The sequence below is a fragment of the Anastrepha ludens genome, chromosome 2 (genome assembly GCF_028408465.1).
Source record: "Anastrepha ludens isolate Willacy chromosome 2, idAnaLude1.1, whole genome shotgun sequence".
NCBI lineage: Eukaryota > Metazoa > Arthropoda > Insecta > Diptera > Tephritidae > Anastrepha > Anastrepha ludens.
The window spans coordinates 50347740-50367814 of NC_071498.1; the positions used below are offsets into that span (position 1 = coordinate 50347740).

Here is a 20075-nt window from a genome sequence, read left to right on the forward strand (position 1 = left end):
AGAATTCAGTTGGCTTTACAGCAGGCGCGCCTATTATACTCTGCGTTTTCTACAAAACGCGGAATAGCTGCAATAATGCAGGATGCCACTGCATACGCCTAGGCGCGAATTAAAGGCGATGAAGAGTCGCAAGAAGCTCTCATTGCTGTAGCTAACATATTTTCAAATATTTCCACAAGAGTACAAAGATACAATTACTAAACAGATATACAATAATAACTACAACTTATATAATCATATATACATACATACATACATACACTGAAGCGCCAGTCGTCGGTGTTGTCGTCTAAATGAAGTTAACAATCTGTCAAATTGGTAAATTATTTCTGCTGCTGACAGCCTTCTTCCTACTCCTCGATACCCTGCAGTTGGTGGGCATACATTGCACTCTGGTGGGCGTGTCCACCCAACAAAAAGTTGCCGCAAAAATAAATGTATTGGATGCTGCTACTGCTGCTGAGCCAACAACAACGAGTACAACAACTAAAACACAAACCACTACAACCAACAATATAACAGCTGTCAGGGCAGTACAAGTTGACAAGAGATATAGTAATTGCAGTGAAAACAACAATAACAATAACAATAATAATAGTAATAATAATAATAGTACTAGCAGCTGTGAGGCAGGCGCTGCTGAGCAAAGACAGCTACAAGAAATACAACAGCAGAGAATTGCAGAAGTGGGCAAAGCAGCCAGCAAGGCTGTGCAGAGCGCAACAATCAACGGAATAGCCAACACAACAGAGCGAAACCAGTGGCGACATGCGTCAACAACTCGTCACTCGGTTGGTGCAACATTAACAAGCTCGGCGGCATCAACTGCATTTGAGCGCCCTTTGGTTGAGGTAACAGGTAAACAAGAGCAAACAGCAAAAGCAACAATAGAACACAAAGTAATTACAACAACAATAGAGGAAGTGAACAAAACAGCAAAAATAGGCGAGTCAGTGACAGCAACGGTGGCAGCAGCAGCAGCAGCAAAAGGAAAAGAGGGCGGAGAGGCGGTGTCAGTTGGACAGCATGTTGCGGAAATTGACACAACAAAACGGCAAAAAAAGCAGAAGAGTACAGAATACAAGCCACAAGGGCAGCAGCAGGTACTCCACAAACAAGCACAACAGCAACAACAAATGCCGAAGTTACCAGACAATGAGCGGAAAAGTCAGCAGCAACAAGTGCAACCTCAAAAGCAACAACAACGGCCACAAGAGCAACTACAACGACCGCCACAGCAATTTGACACAATGCTGCTGCCAACAATTACAACAACAACAATAATAAGAGCACCAACATTGGAATCTTATTCAACGGCAATGCCTGCCAAAAAGTATTCTGGCGCTCGTTTAACCACCGAAACAAAGAAGTTTGGCAAAGGGTCACAGCAGCAGCAGCAGCAACGGCAGCAACAACAGCAAAGGCAACACCAACAAGAATCAGCAAATAAAGATGCACAACCTGATAACCGAAACCAGCGCAAACAAACTCGACTTGAAAAGTCACTGCAACAGCGGCAGCAACAGAGGTGGCAGCAAAGAGAAAAACAACAACCATTCAATCAAAAGCGACTGTCGAAACAGAAACAAAACCCACAAACAGAAAAAGAAGTACAGTCGCACGAACAGCTGCAACAGGATGCACAGCACGTGCCACAAATTCAACAACAGCAGCAGGCACAGGCACAGCAACGGCCGTATTCCACCCATCGCAAACAACATGTTGGCGTTTTAATTCCATCTCGCATACTGGACGTGTTGCATGTGCAACAGGGCTTTCACAATTTTCTGGATTTCTTTCACGTCAATCTACAAAATGTCAGCGTCGATTTTATACGTGACGACGGTAAGTACTGCTGAGAGATGCCGGGCATTGCTTTCACTGCTTTCACCCGTATATGAGTATTGAGTACACTAAGGGCCCACAGAGTGCACCATTACACACACATTCGCATACATTTACGTAGTAAAACTTGTGAGCCCACTGAATGCAGCGTAAATTCATTCAGGCGTTTAAATGAAAGTTGACAAACGGGCAGAGGCGTGCACATGAAACCGAGGTAATGTGTGTATACAAGGTGGCGCAAAATTAATCACCCTATTGGATGCATAACTCCCCACTTGTGAACTTAACAGTTGCAACAGACAAACAATAGAGTGCGTGAAGATCAAAATAGAGATTTCCATCACTTAAACCACTTTCTTGTATTTAGTAGAAAAATTATTCTAAAGCAAATTTGGATGATTAATTTTGTGCCACCTTGTATATCTGCCAGTGTAAGTACACTGTGTATTTGGGAACTCGTTTTACATATCAAAAGTTAATTTGTTAAACGCCTACTTGAGTAGAGCGAAATCGTGAGTTTAAACATAGGCGCCAAAGGCTGATTCAAAGGACTTTTAAAAATGCTCACAAACATGACATAAGTACTGGTGAAACTCAAAAGCTGACATGAATGTAAAAATATGTGTTTATAATTATCAAAGTCGTCTAAGACAAATATAATATTTTTTGTTTCGATAGATTTCATTAATTGCACTTGAATAAGTTATAAAATTTGTTCACATTATGCGACCTTTTTATTTATAACGGCATAGCGGATTGCTATGCAAAATAGCATATCATAGACGCACGAGGGTCCATCATTCCAGCTTTCAGTACAACCTCATCACCATGAGAGCTAAAAGCAGTTTCAAGAGAGACTGGGCATTGGGCCTTTCAGCTCTCTCCATCTAATTCCGGAAAGATTGGGAACTAGGCCTCTCCGGCTCCCAGCTACGAAAAATCGGAGACTGGAAGAACGTCTTTTTCAGATTCATCCATCCACATCAGTCACACGCGAAAAAAAAATAACTTGCATAATCAGCATGAGAGTTAACAAAAGTTTTAAGGGAGACAGGAAACTAAGCCTTTTCGATTCCCAGCAGAGAAGAATCGGAGACTGGAAAAACGTCCTTTCTGGTTCTCTCCATTCAATCACTTCCATCATATACACATCCGATTTAATCATACATATATGTATGTACATAATTACGTAGCACTGGCAAGGAAACAAAATACTCTAGCACATAAAATTTGTAAGCATATTGCTACTTTCTTATGAAAAAAAGATATAAAGGAAGAGATTCTTATACAAGAATAAAAAAAAATGTAAAAAAATAACAGTTACACAGACTCGTAAATAGTATTCACAAAGCTTTCGAGCAGAAAAAATATTGCACAGCCGGTTTTCTCGACATATCCCAATCCTTTGACCGCATTTGGCATGACGGATTACTATGAAAAAAAAAGTCCTACCTCAAAGACCAACATTTCTGTGTTAAACAAAATGAGGAACTCTCTGAACTCTGTTAAAGTTTAGCTAGTGTACCCCAGGTCAGTATAAGAGCCAAATCCTATACTATTGTATTCCAAAATAATGATAAGAAATACCTATCTTCGTATGCACCTCCACAGCAGGCTTACAGGGAAAACACATTTTCAATCACTCAAACTCCGAAATCAATACTGGTTACTTCAACGAAATTCTCATGTGTCTCACAAAAGGAGCCTCTCACTCTACTCAGTTGTCTTAAAACCTATGCCATAAAACACTGGACCGCTGGGGCACTAACTCTAACATCGAAATACTCCAAAGATTCCAATCGAAACCCCTAAGAATAATTACAAACGCACAAACGCGCCCTAATACATCGTGATTTAAAATTTCTCAAAATAGCCGAAGAAATAAAAAACTTGGCCATCTCACAATAGAATACTTTAATCATACACAAATCCTTTAATCATAGCAATAACTCCCAATTCCAACTCCTTGAACAGACTTAAGAGGAAGTCAACAATGAACTTATTATGCTAATAAGTAAAAAACTTTCCAAGAAATTGCTGAATGTTAGAAAACAACCAGGTTGTATAAAATAAATAGATCGAAAAAAAAAAAGAAAAAATTAGAATCTTATCAGTTCATATTAACAGAAATTTATTAGGGGTAAGAAATTTTATTCGAATTTTGTGTTAATTTCATACGAATTTGTTGTTTTTAAAGTTGAAATTGACTTAGACTATATTCAAAATTAACTAAAAGGTCTCTTAATGACTTAAATCAATAAAGAACTACGAGTTTTATTAAAAAATATTTTTATTTTCAATGGAATATTATTATTATTGATTGTCTGTTTGTGCACCGCGACCTTAATAGTTCTATTTTGCCGCCATGTAGCCTACTTGAACAGTTTTACGCTATTGATAAATCCTAAAACTGTTGTAGGCCTAATTTCTACCACGAGATTTGGATTTATAACCCTATTTCCCAGGTAATTTTGTCTGCATCGTGCCACTGCTGGGCAGTGGCATAGAACATGTTCTGCTGTTTCTTGTGCCTCTTTGCAGAGTCTACAAGAATCGTTTTCTATCACACCTATCTTTTTCATGTGATAATTAAGTTTACAGTGTCCTGTTAGTAGTTCTGCTTAGGTTAAGGGGGTAGTATGGTTAATTCGGTGTAAAACAAGCATATTTTTCGAAATTTTTTTTGTCGACACAGTTGATTTATTCAAAATTTTAAAATTACTTCATTATAAAGTCATATTTAAAGAATATTGTGTGAAATTTTCATTAATTTTTATGAAGAAATGAGTTGGTGGCAGCGAATCTTCGCGGACGTCTCATAAAAAAGTTTTATTGCGGTGTCCCTCAGAACTCATTACTGGATTTTTTAAAGCGCTTTGAAGTCAAAACACCGATTTTTCATAAAAAAAACTTGAAAACTTTGTTGTTTTAAAATATGACAAAATTAAAAAAAAAAAAAAAACTCGACGTCGTTACCTGCGAAACTTTATTAGCTGATGAAATCAATTTGGTTTTTTGATTTTAGTTGATCCAGTAATGAGTTCTGAGGGACACCGCAATAAAACTTTTTTATGAGACGTCCGCGAAGATTCGCTGCCACCAACTCATTTCTTCATAAAAATTAATGAAAATTTCACACAATATTCTTTAAATATGACTTTATAATGAAGTAATTTTAAAATTTTGAATAAATCAACTGTGTCGACAAAAAAAATTTCGAAAAATATGCTTGTTTTACACCGAATTAACCATACTACCCCCTTAAGGATTACTTCTGCCTTTATCTGTTCTGGATCTATGAGTATTTTCGATTGCCGCATGCGCGATTGGGCTCTTCAGTAATCGATTAGGCCTCGTTGTTCCTGCTCGCGTAGAAAGGCAATAAGTCATGAATATTTATTAATTAACTTTAAGAAGTAAACCATTATTATCATTTCGAGTTTTTAAGTTTCGTAAAATGTTCCTGAAAACCTCGATGATGTATGGTACAACTTTATGTTTTTCTTCCGTTACTGTTCAAGTGGTGGTGTATGATGGAAGTAGCTCAACATTTCAGAATATTATTGATCTTCCTTTTTTAAAGGAAAGATCCAAAACGGCGAAATTTTAATAATCTATAGAAGTTTTATAGAACATTTCTTAACATTAATTTTTCAAGAATCTCACCCACTGTATTTGCGGCCGAGGTACAGATTCGGCCGCAGTACTTTTTATTCTTCCTGGTTCTTGACTCTACTAGTGGTTCGGTTGAAAAGAAAATTCGACTACGTCATTCGTTTTATCCAAAATATATTTCTCCTGGTACACCTTTCTATCGGTTCAAAATAATGCTGAGAGTTATATATGTAAGTAGCTTACTTTTTTATTTTCCTTTCTATCAACCCAAAATCATTTTTCTAATAGCGGTCGCCCCTCGGCAGGCAATGGCAAACCTCCGAGTGTATTTCTGCCATGAAAAAAGCTCCTCATAAAAAATATCTGCCATTCGGAGTCGGCTTGAAATTGTAGGTTCCACCATTTTTGGAACAACATCTACGATGCACTCCACAAACAGGAGGAGGAGCTCGGCCATATACCCAAAAAGGGTGTAAGCGCCAATTATGTATGTATATACAATAGAAATAGAAGCCGATTAACCCCCACCGTGTCATTTAGATATGAAAGGGCACTGACTTTTTTTTAAATAAATATATATTAATGGGAACTAGAAAGTAAGTCGTATCTGCGGATATCAGTCTTTCTTTATTCATTGCGCAGTTAAAAGTCGTACCAGGGTAATTTCGAAGTTAAAGTGACTTGTTTAATAGTGAAAACTTCAACCATTAATTTTCCTTTGCCATTTTGAGTGAAATGACAAGCCCAACTCCAGAGGAGATTCATATCGGCCATTACATGCTTTTTGAGTTACACATGGTAGTAAGGCACTAATTCCTACCGAAAATACTTGCGATGTGCCTTAGATCTTCGTAAATGCCAAAGGTTGTTTTCTGAGTTCAGGTCTAGCTTCGGTAATTTCAATCTTTCCGACCCTCATTAATCAGGAAGACCAAAAACTTCAGACAATAACGTATAAAGGGCAGAAGTGGAAGCGAATCCGAGTCAGATAATCGAGGAACTGCCAAATACACTTAACCAACCTTGCTCGACAATTCAAGAACATTTGTATCAAATTGGTAAATAAAAGAGGAAGTGTTTGGACCCCGGATAATCGGTCTGAAGAAAACAAAGCTAACCGATACACGACATGCGTTTTATTGCTTCAACGATACAATACGAAACCGTTGACAGATGAACAATCATACAGAGCCCGATAATCCAGAACGCAAAAGGCAGTAGCTCTCTCCGAATGAACCACCACGAAGGATTGCTAAACCAGGATTACACGCAAAAGGCGTTTTTGTGTGTTTGGTGAGGTATTCGTGGAATCGTCTATTTTGAAAAGCTTAGTCCCGAAGATTTTTCCTCATAATGTAGATATTTATTGTGAACAACTGCATTGAGTTAATAAATCATTAATTGAAAAGTGTCCAGCGATTATTAATATAAGGGGCATTTTTTTTTTTGCAAGACCGAACAGCGCAAGAAAAACGCTGGAAAAAATTAATGGATTAGGGTGCGAGGTACTGCCTCATCCACCAAAATCGCCCGACATTGCGTCCTCGAATTTCCATGTATTCCGTTCACTGCAAAACTTTTGCACACTGGGTGGCAAAAGGTTTCTTCCAACTTGGGTGATTACATAATCAACTAAAAAGATAAGCTTGAAAAAAATTTATTTATTCGGATTACTATAAAAACGACATTATTTCCCGGTTCTTCTAATAAATACAGCCCACGAAAACCTGTAGTATTACAACATTTTGGCTCGTTTTGACAACTTTTTTTTTGGTTTTTGCTTTTATGTTTCATTGGTTTTTTGTAAAAATATAGTGCATTCACAATGCACAACAAACGTCATATAAATCCCAGTTTCAAAGAGCACACAAAATTTATAAGAACACGATAAATTTTCATCTCGCAAGTGGCTTGAGAGCTATGATGACCATTTTCTAGGAGTATGTACAATAGAATTCAAGTCGTCTTGGAGCGATGACGAAAAAAATCATTCCATACGAAATTGACCCACCCTAATTCCTTTATATGTGAGCGATTAGAAGTCAAGTGACCATAGTAAAGGGTGATCAGATTGGAGATACTTTTTCATTAGGGTTTTTTGACAGATCACGCATTCATTCACATTTCATCGAAAATTGAATCCCGTGATCTCCACAACATTTGTTTCAAACAAAATGGAGCGACTTGCGTTGACGGATTTACTGTGTCGTCGTTTTGGTGAGCAATTTATCTCTCGTCTCGGACCAGTGGATTGGCCACCAACATCGTCTGATATAACACTTTGGACCCTTATTTGAGGTGACATGTAAATTCTAAAAGCTTTCTGGATAAACTAGCTTCGTTTAAGTCGATAGAAGTATTGGAAGCCAACATTACTAAAGAGATACTTGCGAAGTCCTCCAGCGAGTCATTCAAAATTGGTTTTTACGGATGGCCGAATTATGGCTCAGTTGCGGCCATCATTTCAAAGGGAATATGTTTAAAAAATAAATTTCATGAATAGTTTTATGCAAAAATAATAAAGATTGCCCAATCAATTTGAATTTTCGTTGCTTAATTTATTTACAATTTTTTTTATAAATTATTTCAGTTTAAAATCCAATACCTCTAAAGGTATCATAGAGCCCGCGAAAAACTATACTATAACATTTTGGCCAGTTTTGACGGCTTTTCTTTTGTTTTCATCCTTCATTGATTTTTGTTTAAGTAATGGTGACGTTTTGTATTTTGGTCATGGTCTTAAATTTATACCAAAATTTATTTTTTTAGTTATACACATTTGTAGTTATATTTGCTTATATGTTTTTTAAAAACTACCAAAGAAAGTATTTTCCCCAACAATTTTAATAAAAAAATGCTGATTTTTCCCAAACACTATTTTTCTAAAATATTTTTCACCATACGAAATTATAACAAAATAAAAGTTATTTAAACCAAACTAACTCTAAACCAAAATTCTCGACATTGAATAAATCTAAAATTTATGAAATTTTTTTGAAACAATTTTCACTTTACTTCTTGTTTTATCCAAGCCTACAAATTAACCAATTTTTGCAAGAACTAAGAACAATGTCCAAAATACTTGGACACTGGTCAAGGAACCGCTCTCAGATGTTTTTTATTTATAACTGAAACTAAATTAAATTTCTAACGCTAGATGCAGGACCTCCTTGTATTATAATAGAAAAATAGTTATAAATGTAAGAATTGTGTTATTTTATTAAACTTCAGCTTTATGACCACAGCAACATAAATCTTATACTTAAAAAACACTTTTGCAATTTTTCATGCAAATTACGAATAAATTGGGATGCGTGTAAATGCAATTTGCGCACAACAGATTCGATTTCCATTACTCCTTACTATCTACATTCGTACTTATACTCGTATGTACACAGATAGTGAGGCACGCGCATGTTCAGCAGCTGACAAGCCAAGGCAAGGCACTGCAAGAGCTGCAGTGGAATAACAACGCAGTCAAGAAACTGTTATTCATGCACAAACACACATTGACAAACTGCATATGAGTATGTGTGAGCAACAACACATATGGCATATTTGACTACCAGCTGTGCAATGCTGGTAAGTTTTTTTTTTGTTTTACTACGGTCGTCCTTCCATGCATCTCAACAATTCGAACTCACACACATATTCAAACACATTTTCTTGCATTAAATTGAATTTTAAAACAAATTTTCACAAATTGTTTTGCACATCGACTGTGTGCTTGAGTTAACTAACAAATTCTGATTAAAATTAGAAGACACGTGTGTCACTCATATGCCCGGCGGGTTGTTAATGGATGTTGATAAATAAGAGAAAGTCCTCTAAATATCACGACGATTGCTAAGTAGGCTCACACGTTTAGGGGGGGTTATCGCTACTGAGACTATTAAGACTATCCGCCACTGAGGTCACAGGGGAAGCACTCAATACGGCTAATACGGAAATCATTTATTTTCTTTGCTAAACTTATTAAGATCTATAACACAAAATATTATACAATATTAGAAATGATTTTAGAAGCAGTTTATTTTGTACGAATTCCACTGACAAACAAAACGATTGACCTACCAGCCATAGTTATTTGCAGTAGTCATTTCAAGCAACACTGCATGGAAAAGTTTAGTTAATCCATTATTCAGTTCCCCCAGTATCTAAACTATGATGCCTGATATGTGTATAGAACGATATTGAATTTCTTATTCGTAAAATCTACGTGAAGTGATTTTGCTCAGTTAAATTACATAAAGTATAGGGCCAAGGATACTGCCTTGTGGCATTCGCTAGGCTTATGGAATAGTCCGTCATACCAGACTTTGTCGAAGGCCTGAGCAACATCGAGAAATATGGAAGAGCACACTTTCTTCTTTTCGATTGCTTCTCGATTGACTTGTTCAATTGTTGAGTGATTTGCTCAAAATTCAAGCTGGTGTGTAGGAATAGGACAACTTTTTCAATGAAATGACTTAACCGCTGCAGAATTATGAAGGATGCATTTTTATAATTTATTCATTTCTTTTCTTGAATGTCGAGTAATTTTACTTAATAAAGTTTTTAGACATGGTTGTGAGCTTCGTTGCCACTTCTTTATTAACTTTCTTAACTCTTTCTGAACCAAATAGGAATCCATATTGAAATAACTTTTGGACTGAGTCCTGTAGTGTGAAAGCAATTAGAGAGGGCTGTTGTTATTTTATAACATGACGGCCCAATCATATATGGAAGTTGCCCGAGCTTTCTGGCAAATCATTTAATGTTCATATTTATATTTCAGAGCTATTAAAAGAGCAAAAGATATTGAAAAAGGCAAACAAAGAGGTCATTGGCTACTTTTGATTGTCTTAAAGGATATATCAGGTTCAAAAATCATTTTGATATGATGAAATTTGCACGGGAATGGACGCCCTTTTTATGGGTTGACCATGACTCTATTTTTTATGGCTTGACTGAAGAAAAGATGTAGACCTCGAAGAGCAACTATCATCTCCATTTAAAATATTGAACATAGCTCCCTCTAAAGTGCTTGATTTTATAAATACATAACTTAAGACTAGAGTGAGCCTCCAAAACGGGCCACACTTCAAAAGTTTGCACTATTTGATAGCTTAAAGCTTCAGTGAATTTGTTTAAGAGTAAGCACAAAAGACCAGGTTAATTTTCAGTTTGTGTTACACCTTTAATAAATAGTAAAGAATATACTAAATTCTTTGTACTATGAAAGGTCGTACCGTGAAACTTCTTCTTCACTTCTACGAAGTATTTCTTGTGAAAGGGTCTTATTACTTAAACTGCAAGATAGTTATGCTTTTGGCTCAGTTTTTGTTTTTTAGAAATATTGTTTATGGCATAAGGAAGACTGTAGTCAATAAGTTTCGAATCGCCCCAAAACATTAAAAAAGGGTAAACAACTATTTTAGATCTGCCGCTTGGTAATGCACCGAGCCATTCCTTGTTTACTAAGCAAGACTTTTTGGCGACATAGGGCATTCCAGCTTCGTCGCAGCCCCCTATAGCTCCGATAACTCCTTAAGTCGCTTTCTTATTTCTCATGATGGAATCGCTTCTCAAGGAAGCTCACCTTAACGGCGTACAAGAGGTCAAAGAAGTTCTAGCTGCGGTGATGAACAAACCAGCAAACCCCAAAGCGATTTTTGATTGACTTTAAATGTATATTTTCTTACTTCAGAACTCAATGGGCAATAAAGCTGCATACCAGGAATTTTTCTAAAAATGCTGATTAAAAAGCGAGCAATTTTGATGAAATTATATAGATTTTTTTCTTAATTTGCACAAAGTTTGAAGTTTAGGTGTATATGGTTTTTGTAAGAAAATAAATTGTATTATCATAAAAAATTATTAAAGTTAAATTAGAAGCAAATAATTTCCTTAAAAAGAGGTTGTCTGTAAAGTCGGTTTACTGCCGATAGTTTAACGTGACAACGTCATAAGAAAATATTGATGGAATGGTTGCAATTTTCAAAACAAAATTTTAATTTTATTTGTTTGATAGATATTTTGTATGGATATAGAGGAGGAGGTAAATGGAATTGCAATGGAATAGGACAAGTTACATTTACACAAACGTGAAAAATGACGAAACATTTATCAAATTCATGAAAGATATGTTCAATTTCGATTGTGCATCAGACGTTAATAAGTCAACCACACTAAGGGGCACCATCATCGATTTGCCTTTTTCAAGACACTTTACACTCGAAACACTCCCTTTCATTTCCTACTTTTTCATCGTCCTATTCTCAACAGAGAAATGGTTCATTACCATGCACACAGGAAGAAGGCATATGCAAATACAAGTATGTGAATTTATATACAAATGAGCATATACATACATATATATGCTCACTCAAGTAGGACAGAGCCAGATGTCGAACGTTGCCGAACGCGGGGACCGATTGTGCTCTTTGTCGTTCGTTCCGCGCTCTCGCTTGCAGTTCAAGCACATTAGCTTACATTTGCTTGCGTACGGAATAGATTCGTATATTTGATGTGTCCATATGATTTGTATGCATCTTTACATATAGATTTGTTCTTTTTGAAAATTGCGCGAAATTGTATATGTATATGCATGTTTATATACATATATTAGTATACAACATATCTTATAAGGTATATGGTAAATATTACCATACATTTTTTCCTTCATATATAATAAAAGAATTAATAATAATAACATTAAAACAACAGGTATTATTAACAAACTTGGTTTTATTTTAAATTCTTCAAGTAAATCAAATTAATAATAATCAATAAGAAGGCATATGCAAATACAAATACGTGAATTTATATATGTACATATGCGCATATACATACATATATACGCTCACTTAAGTAGGAGAGAGCAAGCTTTGTTCGTTCCGCGCTTTCGCTTGCAGTTCATTCAAGGTAACGACAAATGAGCAAGGTAACGACAAATGTGCAAGGTAACACTAATGAGCAAGGTAACGACACATTTTTTCGTGCGTGCAGCCGGCTAAATCGAATTGTAAGACGTTATCACGTCAAAATTATATTATCATAAAAAACTATTAAAATTAAATTAGAAGCAAATAATTTCCTTAAAAATGGCACTAATTCTATGCCCAACACTTATTTTACGGACAATAATTCACCACTTTCACGAAGTTCTGAAGAAGCTCAATCAGCTTTATCCAGCAACAACATTGCTTTTAGAAATGCCACATACACTTGCGTATTACGCTTACTTTTCTGAGAGAAAAAAAACTTTCTTTAAACCATCTCATTAGCGGTCGTTCGATGCAAAGCATGAATAACAGCAGCCTGTAACAGTTGAAGATTGTAAAAACATCTGTTGGCTTGTCACATAATTTAAAGTAGTTTCGCTAAGCAGCGGCCAAGGAAAAGCGTTGCTAGTGTCTTTGGTAACTTTTTAATCACCACTTCGTTAGTTTAGACACGCAGCAAGCAGATGGTGCCTTAAATTGGCGGCTTGGCTGATTTTCTCTTTGACCAGTACTGAAAAAACAAACTTGGTGGTAAGAATATTTCATTTCATAGTAAAAACCACTATAGTATTCAAATAAATTTGCTTTTGCATGCGAGAATGTAACATTTCCGAGACTAAATGAACACTTCATATGCAAGGTGGTGCAAATCATCAAGTTTTGTTTTAGAATAACTTTTTTACTAAACGAAAAAAAAAAGATTGTATTGAGTGATGAAAATCTCTATTTTGCTATTCATGTGATCCATTGCTTGTATGCTTGTGCCATGTTTGTGAGCCATTAAGAAAACAACCTCGACGGCTCTTCAGCTAACCATTTACTATTAAGCTGCAATATCTGGCTTAGAGTCTGTGATCCAAATGAAATACCGTGGCGTTGTATTTGGTTCCATCCTGTTATATAATATTCATAAAAATTGTATTATATTTATTTATGAATCCCTTCACCCTTACATCTCTGTATTGTGCATTGGTTAAGTCAAGACTGGAGCATGCGGCATTTATTTGGAGTCCTTGCACTAAACTTCTATCTAACTGCTTTGAGCGAGTTCAAAAAATATGTGTAAATTTGTTTGCACCACTACCTTCTTACTACTCGCATTGCCAACTAACTGACCTTCATGTACTTGAGGACGAAAGATTCAATTTAGCCCGCTTATTTGCCACTAACATTAGAACTGGCTCAATTGACTGCCCTCTTCTTTAGAAAACATTGTTTCTAATATCGCCTCTAGAATTGTTCAATTAAGTCTTTAATTAATGTTACGAATACGAATGTTTTTCTTCGCGCCGCATTCGAAGTGTAACCAACTTCAGACGGCTCGTGCAACTGATGCACGGACATCAGATGTCTTATATTTGACTAAATGATAGTCCAGAGTATTTCTTACAAGCGTGCTGAAGCATTTTGTCGAGAGTAATCGTACAAAAAGAAAATCAGTAATGGATTTCAAACATAGTAGAGTGATTGCATTATATTTGGCTGAAAAATCACAACCAGCCATTGTTCATCGCACCAGTACTAGCTACAATGATATTGGTAGCGTCGCGAAACGTCATGGAGGTGGTCATCATAAAGACTGAAACATCACGAGAAATGGTGAAGAAGTGACTTGAGCAAAATCTCCGACGAAGTGCCAATCAAATGGCGAAAGAATTCAAAATATCTGACCGTAGCATCCACCGCATATTTAAAAATGATCTCCAAGTCAAGCCTTACAACATCCAAAAGCCGCATGATCTCACGCCAAAGCAGCAACAAGTCAGAAGGAACAGAAGGAAGCGAAGGACCAGTTTCGCTTGGCCGAAAGCGGTAAACTTCCGAACATTGTCAAAAATATGCAGCTTCTGCAATCTGAACGAAGAAGAAAATGTGAAGTAATTTATTGGAAAATGTTATGTACACGCGAAGGTTAAAAATATTTATTAGAAAAAAGCAGAATTAACAGAAAAAAAAGTATAAGCGCATTTTATGGAGAAGATGATGAAAATTAGAGAAAAAGGTTATGTTGTTTTGTATTCAGCGACAAGAGTCCGTAAACCAAACTCCGATCATGCGCAGATCACTTCGCAGACTGCAGTGGCCTGTAATTATGCGCAGTAGTATTCTCAGTTTAACCTTGGGGAAGGTTATGAGTTCTTCTTCTTTTGGTTGTGCCCTCCCAGTAGGGATTTCGCCTGGCGTAGCCCTATAATTTGGTACCAGCAAACCTCCCTTAGCCCTAGCTCTTCACTCTTAAGCTTCTCCTTGATGGTGTGTTGCCCCATAGCAAGGAAGGACTCGGGTTCTTCCACCTATAGACGTAACCAAATTTTAAAAAGCGACACTAAACTATCACTAATATATTCTTCACTTAGTGCTGGTCAACACCAAGCGAATTATAAACGCTCAAATTCAAAACAAAAAGGACTCGTAAATACAAATTGTTTTGTTAATGTATTGACATGATAAACTCCTAGTAGGTAAATTTTTTTATTAAGATATGAAGATTTTCGAAGTCTAGAGTATTCATCTTTGCGAAGACATTTGCTTTCTCATGCATCGATACTATTTGCTTAGAATATGAGCCAAAACGAAAAGAAAAAAGTGTTTTGAAATATGATGCTTCGGTATCATCAGTCTCTAGTGCGTAATGTTTACAGTAGAAATGTAAAATATTCTTAAAAAAATTCCTGCTTAGAAAATTCCTGCAGCAATTTCTAAGAGTTTCTTCAAATTTTGTGCCTCCATTTCGTAGACTAGCGTGTTCAAATGAACAAACAGACAGACAAAGTTTTTAAAAATTAAGTAAACATTGTGTTACGTAAAGGCAAATCTGTTATAAACCAAAATTATCTAAAGTAAGCCATAAACAACATTTCTCATGTATTATAAGGCATTTTTCAATAGGTGCGCTTCAACTTTTTTCCGATAGGGAGGGCGAACGACGCAATATTTTTTATTTTTCGCTTGTCATTTGTAAACTTCATTAGTATACATTTCATCATGGAACGCTACACACTTCAGCAACGATTGCAAATCGTGCAAATTTTTTATGAAAATTTATAAATTTTCCAAAAAATCATCTTCAGTGATGAAGCTCACTTTTGGCTCAATGGCTTTGTCAACAAGCAAAATATGCGTTACTGGGCAGAAAGCAATCCGCACGTGATTCATGAGGCACCGTTGCATCCCGAAAAAATCACTGTTTGGTGCGGTTTACATGCCGGTGGCGTGATTGGCCCATATTTTTTCGTTGACGAGAACGATCGCCACGTTACTGTGAATGGAAATCGATACCGCGACATGATAAACGATTATTTTTTTCCGCAAGTGAATGGTATGGACTTAGACGACATGTGGTTTCAACAGGACGGGGCCACAAGCCACACAACAAACGCTACAATTGATTTGTTGAAGAGTAAGTTCGATGAGCGCATTATTTCCAGAAATGGACCGGTCGAATGGCCGCCGCGCTCGTGTGATTTGACGCCTCTAGACTATTTTCTTTGGGGTTATGTTAAGTCATTGGTCTACAGTAACAAGCCGGCGACGATTTGTGAGCTCAGAGCCAATATTGAACGCGAAATTGCTAGAATTTCGACCGATTTATGCAAAAGAGTGGTCGAAAATTGGGTTCAACGATTGGACTTCGTAAAACGTGCACGCGGTGGTCATGCAAAAGAAATCGAATTTCAAAATTAAATGTATATGTTCAAACTCGATAATAAAAAAAAAATTAGTTAAAAAAGTCAAACCGTTTGTGCTTTATTAAAAAAAAAATTTGAAGCGCTCTTACTGAAAAACGCTTCATTATCACTTTCAACATTAATTATAATAATTATAGAAAAATGTTTGAGCAAAATGTTACCCTGCAGACAATAGATCGTGATCTTCACATTCTCTGTGACAAGCACAGCGTAACACTATTTAATAGGTTTGAGAAATGTTCCCTCCTTAATTAAAGTATGCTCTGAATTTCAGTCACCAGATCACTGTCATTGTTTTTACAGGAAAACGCCCCAGTTTTAAAACCTTCTGTAAACCCTCGTTTCTTTTTTCGGATAATACGTCTCCATTCTTTTCTTAGCTCTCGGTAGCGATCCTACAAGGCTCGCGTTGCGCCCGATCGCAGCGTGGCTCTATAGGCAGTATCTTTTCTTTCTGTGGTAGCATGAACTGCTTTTCGGGCTTGCCGGAATCCAATTTCTAATTCGGTGGCGGTACGTAGAGAACGAGAAATGTTGCTCCATTGTTCGTGCATGCCGGTTTGTTGGGCAGTACTCTCTGAGAGCAGGACTGTAAATCGAGTGGCGAATCTTCTATCTGTCTGTTGTGATTGCCGCTTTTCGATGTTGAACATTCTTTGCGTAGGTAGATGTACGTTTTTTGCTGCACAGAGGCGTGTGCGTAGTTTGGCTGTAATAAGGTAATGATCCGAGTGGATGTTGGATCCTCGGATCGTACGTACATCTAAAACACTAGCAGCGAGTGTTCCATCTTTCACAATATGATCGATTTGGTTTTGCGTTTTTAGATCAGAAGACAGCCACGTTGCTTGCTGTATTTTCTTATGGTGGAATCCGGTGCCGTGGACTACCATATTTCGGGTCCCGGCGAAGTCGATCAGCTTTTATCCGTTACCGGATGTTTCGTTGTGTAGGTTGAATTTTCCGACTTTGGGACCAAATATTCCCTCCTTCCCCACCCTGGGGTTGACATCGCCAAGCACGATTTTTATGTCGGGGGCAGCGCTCATAGAGATTTTCCAGATGCTCGTAGAAGGAATCTTTGGTCGCATTGGCCTTCCCTTCCATCGGGGCGTAGGCGAAAATGAGCGAGATGTTAAAAAATCACGTTTTGATGCAGATTATTGCAATACGCTCATCCACCTGAGTGAACGACAGTACTTGGCGACGACGTATCTCTCCCACAAGAAATTCGACACCGAATTTGCGCTCCTTTACATGGCAGCTGTAGTAGACTTCGCAAGGTCCTATGTTTTCCTTGCCTTGCCCCGTCCATCGCATCTCTTAAGGCCGGCGGGCCAATTAGATGTCCTAAATTCAGTAGTTTTCGCGAAGCGTTTTAGGATGAGATAAAAAACAATTAGCCAAATGAAGTTTTGGGGATAGTTTAATATATATTTGAACTAAAAAAAAAAATGTGTACAATCTCCAACAATATATTGTAAGCCGAGTTATCAATAGATTCCTAGAGCGCCTTGCCACTGAAGTATCCAACTTCTGTACAAGATACAACTTGCAATTTTCATCTGAAAACAAAAAAAAAAAAGGTTATTAATTTTGATGTAATTATCTTCCATGTGAACTAAGAAAATTGGGAGAAACACGTAAAATTCGAATTTTTGGGGAAGGTAGAAAAAAAAGTGGTTTTTCAAGGAAAAAAAAAAACTCTTCAACTGGGTAAAAAAGTCGCTTAAAAAAGTTTTTGGATGTTTTTTTTAGTTCACATAGAAGAGAAAACAATACTGAAGATAACGCATTTCGAATGAAATGGATAGCTCGTTTAGTTTTTTTGCAATCGTGTACATAAATTAGGTAAAATCGTGAAAATGAAAAGCCGAGAAAACGCGCTTCAAAGTCAACAATAAGCGCACGGTTGCTCGACGCCGCACTACGCTCGGCTCTGTAGCTCTGCAAATACTTGGAATTTAACTCTGAAAATTTGTGTCTCATGTTCTTGAATGTCTAAGCTATTGATTTCAGGAAAAAAAAATCGATTTTTTTGACCTTTTAATTGGCCCGCCGGCCGTAAATGGCAGTAATGTCAGCCTTTACTCTCACGAGGACATTCATTTAAACAAAATTGTCAAAATCGAAGTTGAGGTAAAAACTTTAGCTAATACCAGTACCGGACCCTAAGCCCGTTTTCGACTTGCAACTCATTTTAGGCCTGATTTCATATATTATATTTTCATCCTCTATCAGCTCATATACTATATATCTTTCACTGTTGGTTATTTTGTCTGTTTATAATATTATTGCATCTCATGAAACATACTTTCTGTTTTTGATTTCAGCACACTGGGTGTTAGGAGAGATAAATAGTTTAGATTCCAAATATATTAGTTTTCTTTTTTTATATGTATTTTACGTCCACATAACATTTATTAATATTATATTTCATTATACGGATTTTTTTTCACTGTTAGCACTTTTAAAAGATCAACGAGTTTTTCACTATCATTGGCAAAGTCAAAAAAACGCAGCCGATATAGGCTGTCATACGTACACACATATTTATCCATATAATAGCTCTCGGCATAGCTCTTTCCTTTGCAAAAACTCAACGCTACACAAAATTTCACAAACAATGAGTGCTTAAATTGCTTCAAAAAAGTGGCGAACGAGTAAAATCTAAAGGACTATAAAACAAGCAGTTCAAGTAAACTCAGAAATAAAGTTAAGATGCAGAAGTTTGAAAAGCTTTCGTTTTGAATTTTCTTTTTATTACACATCTCGTGCCTGAAAGGCAAACGTTTACTTCCTAACAGCACTTTCGCATTCATCAAACGCACATAGAGACGAAAAGTTAAGGAGATATAAAAACGCATTATTGCATTTCTTGCACGCATACACATTTACATAAGAGCTTACAATGCATAACTGCATACAAATTATTGTAATCGACATTTTTGCGGGAATCCATGAGCATAAAGATGTATAACGTTAAAGTTGCATAGACTTGGATACATACTTATAGAAATAGACATAGATATTAACACAGACATAGGCATAGAGATGGACATAGACATGGACATAAGCATAGACATAGCAATGGACCTAAACTTAAACATAGGCATGGACTCAAACAAAGACCGAGACATAGACATAGCAGCAGACACACACATAACAATAGACAGATACATAAACATAGGCATAGACATAATCATAAACATAAACATAGACATAAACATAGACGTAGACATTTTTTTGCTTTCCTTTATTTTTTGTTTTTTTTTTTTGTTTTTAGAAGTAAGCTTCAATTAAAATGTCAGAAACATCATCAAAGGCGTCGCACCACCAGTGGCATGTGGGGTGTGTTTGTGCAGCTTCGTCCAAGTTCCTCTTCTGTGAGCGTATGGATAATCTACGCCTTCCAAAATAAAGGGTTTCCCAACAACAGCTGAATGGATTGCGCTATCGAGAGATGATTAATAAGTTTTTATGGCCGAAATTGGATGGTATTGATCTGGACAACGTTTATTTTCAACAAGACGGCGCTACGTGCCACACAAACAACGAAATCATTGATATTTTACGGGAAAAATTTCCGGATCGTATTATCTCTCAAAGAGGTGATCACAATTGGCCACCGAGATCTTGTGATTTAACACCTTGGGACTTCTTTCTTTGGAGCCACGTGAAAGAGAAGGTCTACACCAACAGCACAGGGTCGATTCAAGACCTCAAAGATGGAATTCGTGAGGCTATCGAGGACATAGGGCAGCCACTTTGCAATTCGTTATGGAAAATTTCATGAAGAGGATATTGTTCTGTAGGCGTGGCTGCGGTGATAATTTGCCTGATGTTATTTTTCACTATTAACCTTCCTCTTTATAATGAAATAAACATCCCATCATTTATAATATTAAAAAATAAATTTGCTTTGAATATCAAAATAACA

General features: G+C 36.7%; 1 pseudogene; it reads left to right on the forward strand.

Moving 5' to 3' along the window:
* Nucleotides 1–272: 272 nt before the first annotated feature.
* LOC128861636 (mRNA export factor GLE1-like) overlaps nt 273–20075 on the forward strand; it is a 141031-nt pseudogene continuing 121228 nt past the window's right edge.